Below are 16573 nucleotides of genomic sequence, written 5' to 3' on the forward strand. Positions count from 1 at the left end.
GAGCACAGTGGCCTCCATCATCTGTAAGTGGAAGAAGTTCGAAACCACCAGGACTCTTCCTAGAGCTGGCCGGCCATCTAAACTGAGCGATCGGGGGAGAAGGGCCTTAGTCAGGGAGGTGACCAAGAACCCAATGGTCACTCTGTCAGAGCTCCAGAGATCCTCTGTGGAGAGAGGAGAACCTTCCAGAAGGACAACCATCTCTGCAGCAATCCACCAATCAGGCCTGTATGGTAGAGTGGCCAGACGGAAGCCACTCCTTAGTAAAAGGCACCTGGCAGCCTGCCTGGAGTTTGCCAAAAGGCACCTGAAGAACTCTCAGACCATGAGAAAGAAAATTCTCTGGTCTGATGAGTCAAAGATTGAACTCTTTGGTGTGAATGCCAGGCGTCACGCTTGGAGGAAACCTGGCACCATCCCTACAGTGAAGCATGGTGGTGGCAGCATCATGCTGTGGGGATGTTTTTCAGCGGCAGGAATTGGGAGACTAGTCAGGATAAAGGGAAAGATGACTGCAGCAATGTACAGAGACATCCTGGATGAAAACCTCCTCCAGAGCGCTCTTGACCTCAGACTGGGGCGACGGTTCATCTTTCAGCAGGACAACGACCCTAAGCACACAGCCAAGATATCAAAGGAGTGGCTTCAGGACAACTCTGTGAATGTCCTTGAGTGGCCCAGCCAGAGCCCAGACTTGAAACTGATTGAACATCTCTGGAGAGATCTTAAAATGGCTGTGCACCGACGCTTCCCATCCAACCTGATGGAGCTTGAGAGGTGCTGCAAAGAGGAATGGGCAAAACTGGCCAAGGATAGGTGTGCCAAGCTTGTGGCATCATATCCAAAAAGACTTGAGGCTGTAATTGCTGCCAAAGGCACATCGACAAAGTATTGAGCAAAGGCTGTGAATACTTATGTACATGTGATTTCTCAGTTTTTCTATTTTTAATAAATTTGCAAAAACCTCAAGTAAACTTTTTTCACGTTGTCATTATGGGGTGTTGTATGAAAATTCTGAGGAAAAAATGAATTTAATCCATTTTGGAATAAGGCTGTAACATAACAAAATGTGGAAAAAGTGATGTGCTGTGAATACTTTCCGGATGCACTATATATATCCTTGGTCATTTGCTCCAGATTCACACAATCTGGAAACTCTGCTTATGGCTAAATAGGTTTAATTATCTGAATCTTTAAGAGTCCTTAAGTTCTTGAATGTGCTTGGTTGTTCTCCTCTGCACAGCTTCAAGAGCTGCTATGTCTTTTTTATACCATGGTGACCAAAACTGTGCATAATACTCCAGATGAGGTCTCACTATTGTATGATATAGTATAAACATAATATCCCTCAATTTATTTTCAGCAGTCCTTAGGATATAACATAACATTTTATTTGCTTTTTTACTCGCTTCTGCACATTGTTATGAACAGTATCATCTGCAGACAGAAGAGCAGCTTCAGCGACAGACTGCTGTCAATGTCCTGCTCCACTGACAGACTGAGGAGATCGTTCCTCCCCCACACTATGCAACTCTTCAGTTCCACCTGGGAGGATAAACGTTAAAATTATACAAAGTTATTGTCTGTTTTACCTGCATTTTTTTATCACTCTTTAATTTAATATTGTTTCTTTATCAGTAAGCTTCTGCTGGAACATGTGAATTTCCCCTTGGGATTAATAAAGTATCTATCTATCTGTCTATCTGTCTGTCTGTCTGTCTGTCTATCAATCATTGCTTCAACACTGAAAACATTGTGTCAGCCTAAACCCCTAAATCCTTTCTGCTTCCTGTAGAACAGTCATTCCAGTCAACTGTTTATAATTGATTTTATTTTGCCAATGTGTAACACTTTGTACTTTTCTGTACAAGTTTGCTTTTTATAAATGTTTCTCCAGTTCTGAAGCTTGTTCAGGTATTTTTTAATTCTTTTTGCTGGGGCTCAGTGTCTGCCATTCCTCTAATTTTACTGTCATCTGCAAACAACAGAATGAATGTCATTAATATAAATCAGAAAAATGTAATAGACTAAGGGCAGACCTCTAAGTGACTCTGTTGATGATCTCACCCCGAGTGGGGCATTCTCCTTTTATCTGTATCAGCAGGATATGAAAATGAGAATTACGGTGTAGCTAAATAGTCTCCTTATACCCACCCAAAAAGGACATCTACAGCCATTAATTTAAAAATATATGTATATTTTGGTTTGGTTTTTTTGGAGAGATGTATAGATAGATAGATAGATAGATAGATAGATAGATAGATAGATAGATAGATAGATAGATAGATAGATAGATAGATAGATAGATACTTTATTAATCCCAATGGGAAATTCACATTCTCCAGCAGCAGCATACTTATACAATAAATAATATTAAATTAAAGAATGATAATAATGCAGGTGAAAAAACAGATGCTAGTTTGGGTAGTGTGAAATGATGCAAAAGACACTGCAGAAAGGTTTGGCTGTAAAAAAAGGCAAAGATCTGAGCAGTGCTCTTTACAGACATTAGTCCAAAACAGAACTGTGGTGACAGACAAAACATGGTGGTTTTAATCCATGACAGGGGAAATTACATCATCTGGACATGAACCGGAAGTGCTGTCATTGGGCCTGGAACTGGGAGTGATGTCATCGGGACTGGGTGGAATTGCCTGTGGTTGGTCTGCAGAGGAAAAAGAGGGAAGATCAGTGCCACACCCTGGTCTGGCATGGAATTATCCTCTTTTGAGCCCTGACAGGCAGACACATTTCCAATCATCACCCCACGTTTATTTACACACTTCCTACTATTTTCAAAGTCACTATGTGCACCACACCAAACCCTCCCGCAGTCTCCCGAAGTCCAGGCTCTCAATAGCCACTTTCTTCTTCACACACAACACACTCTGGCCTCTCCTCGCCCCCTCTGCATCGGCCTTGTCCTCCTCCTACCCGACTCCAGCCTTGATTGTAGGGTGGCGGCTCCTTATATAGGCGGCTGATTGAGGCCCCACCCGGCCACCTGCCACAGTAGATAAAACAAATACTGTACTGATACAGTTTATAATCCATCCATCCATCCATCCATTATCCAACCCACTATATCCTAACAACAGGGTCTCAGGGATCTGCTGGAGCCAATCCCAGCCAACACAGGGCGTACGGCAGAAAACAAACCCCGGGCAGGGCGCCAGCCCACCGCAGGGCACACACACACACACACACACACCCACACACCAAGCACACACTAGGGACAATTTAGGATTGCCAATGCACCTAACCTGTATGTCTTTGGACTGTGGGAGGAAACCCACGCAGACACGGGGAGATAATAATACATTCAACAGGTATATAAAGAGTACAGATAATGTATTTCTGACATATTTATATATTGGAACAAATAACAAATAAATAAAAAGTAACTGGGTAACCATTGTTTTGTATGACTTACAAGCTGAATTGTTTCATATGGGATTAATGGTAAAAACAGATGTATGTGTTTGTTTCTAAATGATACGAGAAATGCAGAGGGCTTACAGAAAAATAAAAATCCTTCTCACATGTCACTTTCAAAAGAAATGCTATAATGGAATGTAGGATTAGCATAGAAAGTAATTTTCTTTGTTCTGTGATAATAAACAGTGCTGATGCATGCAATATGCAGAAAACAATGGAAACCTAAAGTGTAAAAATAATGAAACATATGAAATGGGGCAGTATAACTACAGCATGAAAATCTGATTTTTTTTTTATTTTTGAACCCCTTTCTAGCAATAAATTTATATATTGATTACTGGAGTATGACATGATAGAGTTTTAGAAACAACGGGAGTGTCTTGCTTGGGAGCCTCTTGGCTGATTATCAGTCTTCTATCGGGTTGTCGTTGAAACACACTAACCGTGGCAGGGCTTGCAAGGTTTCATCTGGTCGCCTGTAGTTAGCTGGTGCATAATGGACCTTAAAAGACAGCCTGTTTGGCATCTTTCCCTTTCTGAATGATAGAGGAATCAGGCTGATTTGCATATCTGGGCATGTGAATGTATTGCTGCTGTAATTTATTAAATGAACCGTAATGCTTAATACCTTTTTTAACTTTATATGTTGGTTTATGCTGTGGCAGGGGTAATGAAGCACACCAAATTGGTTCCAAGGTGTTGCTTATCAGCATATGCTTATTCATTTCTGGTGTGGGAAGTCAAAGCTTATCAAAAATGCTGTTGAGACGGTAATACAGTGAGTAAATTTTGGGAAAGTACTGTAGATAGTAATGATTACTGTTTATCTATAAATCCATTTTCTAAGCCCAGGCTGCAGTCTGTTTCTCAACTGTGCAAGAATCATTTTAAGGTAACATAGCATTCATCTTAAAGAAATAGCATAAAGGGTTAATAAATGTGTGAAACTAATTAAAGGTGAAATGAACAACAAAATGTACACTGAAATATAAGATTTGGTTTAGGAAAAATACTGAGATGGTCAAGTAAATAAAGAATGTACCAGAAGAAAGGTTGATGTAATATACAAAATGTACTGAAGGATGACTAAGAGATGACTAAAAAATCAGCATATGTCCTATAAACTAGAATGGACAGTTGATATATGCACAGAAATTTCAAGGGTGGTGGTTCATCTCAAAAGATATAAGAAAAACCAGAATCTATATATATAATTCACAAAGTCACCGCCAAAGGGGGAAGACACCCATGAAAGCACGCACACCAAAACAAGACACCCATGAAAGCACGCAGGAAGAGGCGTGGATTCACTAAGCCGCCGACAAGTAGGAAAGAGCCTCGCCCACCAACTCTATGACCATTGGATACGACGACAACTCGCAGAGCCACGCCCACTAACTGGGACGCGACGCCTCGGAAAAAACGGCGTCATTTATGTTCATCTGTTGTACGCTACACATGGACCTCTGAGCCACCTTGAGTTGGGGGCAGCAAGTCTTTGATAGGCTGCAACAAAATGATGAAAGTACGGGCGCATTTTTTCACACAAGCCGTGTGTGTGTGGGTGGGTGTTAGTTAATTTGTTACTCGAAGGATTTCAAGATTTAATATGCACAGGCGGTAACACTGCAAATGCAGCCCAAACGAACCAAAAATCTTCCACAGTCTCCTTACTGTAAAGCAGCAACACTACCACTGCGCTACAAGACAGAGAATGCAGTTAAATAATGCACCAGGCTCGATTTTACTTTCACTTCTGTTTGGACAACTGTGTCGTTCAGAAAGTGTTCACCCATCAATACATAATTATGCGACATATGATACGCCGTGAGTTGGCAAGAGCCACGAGTGTTCAGCGGTGTTTCCCAAACTCGGTCCTACTGAACCCCTGTGGCTGCAGTGTTTTGTTCCAACCAGATTCCTAATCATTAATGCCGGTGAAACTCATCAGGGATAAGTCGGTTTTTCAAACGCAGTCGTGTAGCAGATTAGCTGGATGTAATAATCCGAGATGAATGCGCACCTCCGCGCTGAGTGAAAACACAATGTAGATAGATAGATAGATAGATAGATAGATAGATAGATAGATAGATAGATAGAATGTATATTGCTGCAACAAAATGATGAAAGAACGGGCGCATTTTTTTCACACAAGTTCAGTGGGTGGGTATTAGTTAGTTAATTAGTTACTCAAAAGAATTCAAGATTTAATATGCACAAGCGGTAACACTGCAAAAACAGCCCAAACCAGGAAAGACAGCTGGCAAAAAGTCACCAACAAACTAAACGCGTGTGCATTGTACTTACTGAAAGCATCGTTACAGATTTTGCAAATGTTCATTTTTTCCCTCTGCTTAAAAAACATTGAAAAAGCAGCATATACTGCGCCTCGGGTTGGTTTGCAGCGTGTAAAACAGTTTGTTTGTCGCGGATAATTTGCTATCCACACAAGTAGGAACCAGGAAGCGAACCCACAATCTTCCACTGTCTCCTTACTGCAAAGCAGCCGTACTACTACAGCGCCACAAGGCAGTTAAAGAAGTTATATTTATATTTTTTACACATCACACACTAGAAGCTGCTGACGAACCCTTCTCTTCGTTGTCAGTCTGTAGCTGCGAAAAAATAAAAGCAATACGAGTTTTAACAGACATCATTGAAGTGTATCATAAGTTTCTGTAACGTTAATAAAAATGGCCAGGAAGTGTCACTACAGAGGTGAGTGTTAAATGCTTCGAAGCTTCGATACGATTTCCGACACAATTGCTTCAAACGTGTTGATGCTTCGTGAGGCTTCACTCCGCCCATCACTACTCACAGGTTACTGAACGAGAAATCAGCAGACTAGCATGACGGATGGGGCGTAATCTGCGTCCTTCCCCTCTCCTCCGGATTTTTCAAATGTTAATTTTTTTCCCTGTGCTTAAAAATCATTAAAAACCCAGCCTGATTATGCGGAGTATGGTACACCGCGGGTTGGCTAGTATAATATAATAGACTTTTATTTTATATAAATCATTTCAGTGTAAACCAACGAACCAACCAGAGTAAAATGTATGCACTGACTGACACTGTATAGTTTATAAAATTAACCTCTATCCTTTGTTTCTCTGACCATTCTGATCATTCTATAATGGACTGCTTTTGAAGAATGCTCCCTCTAAGGCATTTTGCTGAGGAGTAATTAAAAGATACAATGAACAGCTTTTCTTCTGCCTGATTACTGAATTGTCCTGTTAGAGGATGTTTCTTTCTTTAATAAGATGCTAAATTTCGACCACACTGTGAAAGCTTTAGTTTTTGAGATATCAACTAAAATCTGTGCTCATGTTTATATGTACATAAGTGAATAGGAAAAATATGAAAAAAGCCTTTAAAGGCACAAACTGCATATCAAAATTTACAGGAGAATTTTCTGATTCCAATGATCATTCGGTCATTGCTGTGAAAGCTTTAGTTTTTGAGATATCTGCTAAAAGCTGTGCTCATATTTGTATAGTTAGGTCCATAAATATTTGGACAGAGACAACTTTTTTTCTAATTTTGGTTCTGTACATTACCACAATGAATTTTAAATGAAACAACTCAGATGCAGTTGAAGTGCAGACTTTCAGCTTTAGTTCAGTGGGGTGAACAAAACGATTGCATAAAAATGTGAGGCAACTAAAGCATTTTTTTAAACAATCCCCTCATTTCAGGGGCTCAAAAGTAATTGGAAAATTAACTCAAAGGCTATTTCATGGGCAGGTGTGGGCAAGTCCGTCGTTACGTCATTATGAATTAAGCAGATAAAAGGCCTGGAGTTGATTTGAGGTGTGGTGCTTGCATGTGGAAGATTTTGCTGTGAACAGACAACATGCGGTCAACGGAGCTCACCATGCAGGTGAAAGAAGCCATCCTTAAGCTGCGAAAACAGAAAAAACCCATCCGAGAAATTGCTACAATATAACGAGTGGCAAAATCTACAGTTTGGTACATCCTGAGAAAGAAAGCAAGCACTGGTGAACTCAGCAAAGCAAAAAGACCTGGATGTCCACGGAAATCAACAGTGGTGGATGATCACAGAATCATTTCCATGGTGAAGATAAACCCCTTCACAACAGCTAACCAAGTGAACAACACACTCCAGGGGGTAGGCGTATCGATATCCAAGTCTACCATAAAGAGAAGACTGCATGAAAGTAAATACAGAGGGTGCACTGCAAGGTGCAAGCCACTCATAAGCCTCAAGAATAGAAAGGCTAGATTGGACTTTGCTAAAGAACATCTAAAAAAGCCAGCACAGTTCTGGAAAAACATTCTTTGGACAGATGAAACCAAGATCAACCTCTACCAGAATGATGGCAAAAAAAAAGTATGGAGAAGGCGTGGAACAGCTCATTACCCAAAGCATACCATATCATCTGTAAAACACGGTGGAGGCAGTGTGATGGCTTGGGCATACATGGTTGCCAGTGGCAATGGGACACTAGTGTTTATTGATGATGTGACACAGGACAGAAGCAGCCAAATGAATTCTGAGGTGTTCAGAGACATACTGTCTGCTCAAATCCAGCTAAATGCAGTCAAACTGATTGGGCGGCGTTTCATGATACAGATGGACAATGACCCAAAACATACAGCCAAAGCAACCCAGGAATTTATTAAAGCAGAGAAGTGGAAAATTCTTGAATGGCCAAGTCAGTCACCTGATCTTAACGCAATTGAGCATGCATTTCACTTGTTGAAGACTAAACTTCGGACAGAAAGGCCCACAAACAAACAGCAACTGAAAGCTGCTGCAGTAAAGGCCTGGCAGAGCATTAAAAAGGAGGAAACCCAGAATCTGGTGATGTCCATGAGTTCAAGACTTCAGGCTGTCGTTGCCAGCAAAGGGTTTTCAACCAAGTATTAGAAATGAACATTTTATTTCCAGTTATTTAATTTGTCCAATTACGTTTGAGCCCCTGAAATGAAGGGATTGTGTTAAAAAAATGCTTTAGTTGCCTCACATTTTTATGCAATCGTTTTGTTCACCCCACTGAATTAAAGCTGAAAGTCTGCACTTCAACTGCATCTGAGTTGTTTCATTTAAAATTCATTGCGGTAATATACAGAACCAAAATTAGAAAAAAGTTGCCTCTGTCCAAATATTTATGGACCTAACTGTATGTAAGTGTATAGGAAAAATATGAAAAAAAGTCTTTAAAGGCACAAATTGCATATCAAAATTTTCAGCAGGATCTCCTGAGTGCATTGATCACTGAGGCATTGCAGTGGAACCTTTATCCATCCATCCATCCATTTTCCAACCCGCTGAATCCGAACACAGGGTCACGGGGGCCTGCTGGAGCCAATCTCAGCCAACACAGGGCACAAGGCAGGAACCAATCCCGGGCAGGGTGCCAACCCACCGCAGAGTGGAACTTTTAGACCAGGATAAATTCAAATGATTTCCTTGGCCTCTCCAATTATCAGAGATAAATTTCACTGAAACTTTATGGGATGTTCCGAACTTGCAGGGTGACCAGATGGGTTCGGCTATAAAGGAGGACACCGACAGTCAAAAAGGAGGACAAATATTACCAAATATATTTTCCAACTCCACGGTTACCATACATGACATATAGTGGTTACAATTTAGTGAGCAACCTAAAAAACTGAAACTCGAATATTATTTATTAGATAATAAACATAAACTAAATTATGTCTTTAGAAAAAAAAGTACGTTTACGCCTATGTCATGTCATACTTCTCAGATGATCCAACTTTCCGCAAGAGGTCATTGTTTCCAGCAATGTAGGTGTAGAATTCTTGACACGATGTGTTCTTGAAGTTGTACTTTGTCAGAATTATTCCCCAGACGGACTGGATTGAGAGCCTGTTTCTCTCCTTTGTCCATTGAGAGGTGATGAGCGAGAACACTCGTTCGACGTTGGCGTTGTTCCCTGGTATAGCAAAGAAAAACGTGCACACTGTAAGCAGTTCGGACGGACAAGCAACAGTATCTTTGAAGTATGAGCGCCATTGTTGGGACAGGGGGCGCTTGAAAAACTCGGCATGTTTCTGCTGTTCCGCGAAAGACTTAACGTTTCGGTACTGATCAAACAATGAAGCATTGTCTAGATCAATTCCTTTCTCTTTCAGGTACTGTACACATGGCAGTAAAGCATGAAACGAAATATCTTTCATCCTGTCAAGAAACATCCATTGAAAGCACTGGAATTCAGCAAAAGGCGCCTTCCATTTTTCCAAATAAGAAATGCATGCCTGGTATATTGACTTGGCTGCTTGCGTGAACTTGCAATTCGCGTCTCGACCGTCTTGATGCAATTTTGTCAGAAGCTGTCTAACAGTTAGTGGAATAAAAGTCTCCTCCAGCCTGCCTCGAAGAGTTTCATTGTTGACTGCAAGCTGTTGCAACACAGACGTCCAACAAAGACATTTCTTCTTTTTCGATCAGCGCTATCTGGCACTGGAAAACTGACATCAGAGAATGAATGAACCACAAGTACAGTTCCGAAAAATTGTTTTCGAAAAAAATCTTCAGCAACACTGGTGGCTGATCTATGCTTTGGAAGTAAGCCTTCAAAGCTGGAAAAATGTGCAAAAGTCTCTCTATTGCTGGAAACAAACTCAGCCATCTGTTCTTGCTGTACAACAGCTGCTGGTACGTAACATCGATGAAATCACAGAAATCTTTCAAAGCCTGCGTGCAAATGGTGTAAATGGAAAAATAATTGAACATTTTCAGTACAATTGTCTCAACGCCAACTGGCAGCAGATCTGCCCCATGCTGAATGCAGTTGTGCAGTACATGGGCTGGACATCCTACTCCAACAAGTGGGCACTGCAGGGCTTTTTTCAGCTACGAAAACACATTATTGCCATCCCTCCGACTGATACCTCCAAAGTTCACATTAGCATTGTCTCCGGAAAATGCAATACATTTTGAAGACAGATGGTACTTCTTAAGAGTATCTACAAGATACTTGGAAATAGTTTCTGACGTTTCGTTTGGCATGCTGTCCAATCCTGTTTTAGTTCCACCAGATTTCCAGTCAAAATACTGCACAATAACTGGGAACAACTTCTCTGCTCCGTGATTGCTTGCGTCGGTTGCCACTCCAAAATACCTAATGTCATTCAGTGTCTGAACTAGTTTGGTAACACTGTGAGGGCCAATGATGCAGTTGATAATGGCTTCTGATTTCGTCCTACCACACGAAATATTTTTTGCAGTGTCTGAGTCCGCAAACAATTTGTGCATTAAGCCAGCAGTACAGTCCATCGACCTATAAGACTGATGATGAGCAACAGTATGAAATGCTAATGTAGCTTCAGCTGCATGTGCCTTTTTGTCAGCAGTTGAATGTTTTGGCACAAAAAATGTCATCTTGGCATTTGAATCATACGTTCGTACCATCTTTCGGTGTCTCTCGCTTTCAATATGTCGTTGTAAATCAAGCATTCCTTTATTAGCGACAGACACATAGGAATCGAACACCATGCATTTCGCTTCGGTTTCATTTCGCCCTGCCTCAAAACACAGATATTTCGTCTTGTGATGATCAGAAAACTTGCATTTTCTCTTTTCGGTTTTAGACTTTTCTGTTTCTGTTGACATTTAATTTTTACAAAAACTTCTTAGTTATTACTTTTTTTTAGACAACCGCTAACCGCTGGCCATTGCGCCGTTGGGCGGAAATAGAATATAAAACAGTGTTGCCACTACTTGATGTTACAATTGATAACGTGATAACGTAACGTAATGTCACATGGTGACGCGGATGAATGGAGAATGGCCGAAGGCTGCTCATTCTCGGTATATATCATATGTAATTAGTCAAAAATGATCAACTCTGTTCGTGATTATGTGAAAGGAGGACATTTTAACGAATTTTTGGAATGCCTGGAGGACGGATGTTAAAAAAGAGGACATGTCCTCCTTTTGGAGGACGTCTAGTCACCCTTCGTCAAAGAAACGGAGGTTTTTCATCCTCGAACACTGACACAATTTCGGTTCAGCACTTGTCTAACAATAGTCCAAGCCTGACAGAGGCTAAAAAGTGACCCTACTCCTTATAAGGTCCTCTATATTAATATTGGTAGATGACGGATGTTTCCGCTGTTTTACCTATGTGGCTGAGTCAGTTTTATGTTTTATTTTTGTGAAAATTCTCAAAATTATGGACTTTTTAATACTGAAATGCTTCTGTTTTATATGTTGTGAATTTTGTTCAATATGAATGCAATCAGTATATCTTTTGTATAATAGTTCCTGATGCCTGTTGTAGCAGGGGGGTTTAATTAATGAAACACCCACAGGATGCACATGTAGTGCAACAGCAGACTCCCGCCTAAAGTTGGAAGACGCTGTTGCAGGTAAGATGCTTCTTTATGCTCTCTGTCTCTCGTGTAAGCTGACAAGTCTTAAAATAGTGTATTCTGTCTCAAACTGCAGGGAAACATCAGGTCACGTAGCTGTTGATGTATCTTAAGGTTCTGTCGTTACTTTTGGTCTGCAGAAACTGACTTTAGAAGTATTTAATTCAGCGCTTCCCGATTGGGGGTGCGAGCAACTGTTGCTGGGGCTGCCAGAATCCATCGAGGAAGAAAAATGAAAAACATTATTTGTACAAAATCTTAATTTATCTATCCATTCCTAAATAATTAAATGGGCAGGCCATTCGTATCAGTGCAATACGCTGCTTGTTAAAACGGATGACTTCCGCTCTTACGCGCAGTTAGTGCTGCGTGGGTATTATGAACTATCCTATCTGTTCAAGTTCTATTTAAATTTTAAATATAAATAAGTTTTATTTAGTCGACAGAAATATCTTTGGTAGGAATGCAAGTTAAATTTAGTCATCATTGCTTAAATTTTTCTTCACCATAGAAATTTAAAGACTAAATTCAACTTAAATTCCTACCAAAGATTTTTCTGTCGATTAAATAGAACATACTTATATACAGATAGAACTTGAAAAGATATATTTTTTCGAATCTGACCGCGCATTTTAGATCGACTTGACGCGCACTACAACGAGCCCGCGTACTATTGTGCTCTAGCCTGCCTGCCTCAATAAGTCACCGTCGCTTCGCTCTTACTTTTTTACCGTTCATTTAATCGTGGCTAGTCGCGAAAAAATTAGAAAATGGAAGGAGGATTACACTGAGTATAGCTTTACCAAAACAATTATTGATGGAGTAGACAGACCGCAGTGCGTGCTTTGCAATGCAATACTTTCCAATTCCAACTTGAAGCCATCAAAGCTCGGTGAACATTTCCCAAGGGGGTGCGAAATCGGCCTCGTCCGTCACAGGGGGTGCGAGGGTAAAATGAATCGGGAAGCGCTGATTTAATTTGACGGGGATCTAGCCTCATTAGCATATTGTTTGGCTTACTACAGGAGACTTATTAGAAAGAGCCCGTCACTGTGTGTGTTGACTGTGCCCCTTGTTGCTTGTCTTATAGGTATGTTACAACGTTAATAATACTTTGTTCTCCATTGTTATTGTTAATATGCATGTTACATTTGTATTGTTTTGACAATGTTAATTTGGATAACGAAAGTATTTATTTTCATGGAAACATGCACTTTGGTTAGAGGGAGATATTTTGCATTTGTTTTAATCAAGATTTGATTTCTGTTGAAATTTATTTGTTTCATTTGGTGTTAATTTCATTATTTTGTGTAATTTTGTTTTCATTGTATTTATATATTTAAAAAAATAAATAAAAAAAGCTGGATGACGCTGTTCCGGGAGACTGAGAGAGAACGCGCCTGTCGCTGTGTGTGTTGATTCTGCCCCTTGCTGCTTGTCTTATACGTAGCTGGATGACGTTGTTGCAGAATCTGGATATTGGTGTGTCTGTCATTCTTAAAAAGCATCAGGAACCATTTTAAAGCCGCTACACATCCACCTATATTACAGTGGAAACTGATCAGCACTTTAATAGAGCTGCTCATAGCGCCCCATGTGTGCAGTTTTACCGGCACGTGGACAGCTGCTTCAAACAAAGAGACTTAGTAGAGAGGCATTTGCAGACCAAAAGGTTGTCATCACCTATGCGAATTACTAAAGCAGAAATCCGAAGATGGACGCATTTCGAATATACTGTCTGAATGTCTAATGTTCTTGTTTTAATCCATGTCATTGTAAAATCATATTATTTGAATATATCAAGAAGGAAAAAACCATGGTCTGTGTATTACTAATTAAATCTCAACGTAATCAATTTGTTCCTCTCGATAATGCAATTTCAGATCTCTCCCTTCTCTTCACATTTTTTATTAACAGTTTACTTTCTAAACAGTTTAAAAACTAAACTTTTCGGAAAACTAGTTATCAAGTTTAACATCCTTTCTGCTTTGATACATTCACTGAGAACGTTTCGTTCGATATTATGTAAAGCAGCCTCCAAAACAAACGCGAACATCAGTCACTGTCCTGACTCCTTAACCAGGACATACACAGGTGTGACCTTTTGAGGTGCTGGATTTCGGTTTTGCGTTGTGACCAATCCAGGAAGCAAATGATGCGCATGTGTTAAATAACTATATTTCACCAATAAGAAGAGAGAAACCTAGCTAGACCCACATTGACGCCTTTGCCCGCCAACAATAAATGAAAGATTCTGCAACGGCGATGGCTGCTGCGGGCTCTGAGCCTGTGGGAGAAGTGGCGAACTGTAGTGCAGAGTGAGCCCTTGCTTAGTTTAGATGCGTAAATGTCGTGTTTGGTAGACCTATGTATAGTTAATGTCTGTTTACCGTTTTTAGTTTGAGACATCGCTTGGAACAGAACTGTTCTGTTAGTGTCATTAGGCTAATTGTGAATGTTTACGTACTGCCTGTTCCCATTTATGTTCACACAGACGTATGCTTTTGTAGGTTAGTTAATCTACTATATACTGTAGAAGGAATCGTCGGGGGCTGGTGTACATCTTAAATTGTTTTGCATTTAGTTGGCTTAGAAAAATACCGGGTGGAGCAGGGAAACGGGAAATTTTCAATTGACGTTCAATGCATAAATAAACACATTACAAAATACATTTAATGAAGTGCATTGTACAGGGTATGCAATTAATGATGGTAATCCGTATTCATTCAATATTCATTTTATGTTTTGAAGAAAACATCATGAAGGTGTTGTCCATTTCTCCGTACACATTCTGACAGCCTGTTGTGGACATTCTGCATTGCTCCAAGTAACATGTCAAGAGGAATGCTAGCGATTTTCTCTTCAGTCCTCCTTTTTAGTTCTGCAGTGGTTGCAGGACGTGTGCTTTACACTTGGCCTTTAAGATGTTACCACAGAACAAATCTCAAACAGTAAGATCTGGGGATCTCGGAAGCTATGGAATGTCACCGTTGCGTGAAATGACGCGCCTCCCAAACCATTGTCAAATAGCTGCCATTGATTGTCGGGTAATATGTGAAGTGGCTTCGTCCTGTTGAAACCACATTTTCGGTATAGCATGAGCAGACGGGACACAATCGTGACGTCCTAACTGGTAATGACGCCGAAATCCCCTTTGCACAGCAGTCACACTATCACCATTCTTATAAAAGGCTTTCACAGCGAATGCTTGTTGTGCACCACTCCACTGCTCTATTATAACTAATGGCAAGGTGTTCTAAACGACGTCACATTGGTCCCAAACAACTGCCAACGCCCCAGGGTTGCCAACAACTAGTTCCAAAATTTCCCGTTTCCCTGTGCCACCTTGTACATCTATGGTACCTGCAAAAATAAATATGTACAGTACATATAAATGTAAGACATAAGTAACATTATACATCTTAAGATCATTTCCACAATTGTGGTGTTTTCCTGACAGTGCGTATACCTTACATCTCTCTCTTTCATCTATACACGGGTATACACTGGAATGGTTTATAAAACAAATGTTTTTGTTCATGTAATCTAAGCGAATATCTTGTGAATATGAACATCCACGACTGTCCTTGTCACTTAATAATACCTTTTTAATATGAATCATGAATACCCAACCCAGCTATTGTTAGTTTGCATTGGGAACCCATATTATGTATATTGTTTTGAGCTCTTCCAGGTGTACCTTTGGCTCTCTGTAATGTTTTTCCAAGTGATGTTTAGTAAATTAATAATAACCATATTTTAAAGTCTCTGTGTAGGTTTTCCTCACACATCTAACCGATGTCAAAATCTGTTGAGTCAGTGTGGATATTGACTTAACATTTTTCTAGTAGCTAGATTGTGGATCCCCACTATCATACTCTGGAGCTTGCAAGTTAGAAGAATGTGACATTTATACCAAGCTAAAGATATTACACAGAATTTTGACTTACAGTTCATTCATGACAATTAGGAAGTCATGCTTAGAGATTTTGATTTTTAAGATGTGTTTTTAAGTTCTGTTATCCAGTGGCCCCTAGAAGTACTCTCAATGCATCAGTCAATTATTTGGTTCACAATACGGTGTCAGTAACTATCAAATATCACGTTAATGTGTTAGTGACGTTTTAGTTTTAAATGGTTTGAAATAATTTAAAAGGTATCCCTGGACGTTTTCTAACTCTAATAGAAAAACTACTGTACTGAAGCATGTTTCTTTTCCATTCTACCATGATGTCTTCTTTACCCATCCATATTGTGAACCCTTTTTTAAGTGAAAGGCTTGTGAAGCACTTGAGCTTGTGCTAGCAGCACTTTAAATCCCTAAGGGGGATATCTGTTTTCCTCAGGCCAAGAAATTCTGGTTAGGTGAACTGGCACTGCTATATTGGCCCAACTGTGTGTTCAGTCCGTGATGAAGTAGCGCCCTGTCCAAGTGTTGTTCCTGCCTTGCACCTGATGATTGCTGGGATAAGCTCCAGCTGCTATGCAACCCAACCCTGAAGAAGTGTGCTAATCTAGAGGAGACTCTTAAAATATTTGCAGGAGAAAATCTGACTAGCAAGATCTTACTAGCCTATACACCGGCATAAAAATCAGCTAGGAATCAAACTTTGTACAGATTGCTAGGTACGGTAGTTGGCAACCATGGCCAAGTGTGAATGAATGTTAATATTTTATACTAGTATGCTCCATGATGGATTAATACCCTGTCCAAAATTGGTTCCTGCTTTGTGTGTGATGCTGCGGTTTTGCAAAATGATTAGATTAT

General features: G+C 40.2%; 1 protein-coding gene across 1 annotated transcript in view; it reads left to right on the forward strand.

Moving 5' to 3' along the window:
• vps8 (VPS8 subunit of CORVET complex) overlaps positions 1 to 16573 on the forward strand; it is an 893492-nt gene that overhangs the window by 92143 nt on the left and 784776 nt on the right. The window lies entirely within an intron of this gene.

Source organism: Erpetoichthys calabaricus, chromosome 8 (assembly GCF_900747795.2).
Source record: "Erpetoichthys calabaricus chromosome 8, fErpCal1.3, whole genome shotgun sequence".
Taxonomy (NCBI): Eukaryota; Metazoa; Chordata; class Cladistia; order Polypteriformes; family Polypteridae; genus Erpetoichthys; species Erpetoichthys calabaricus.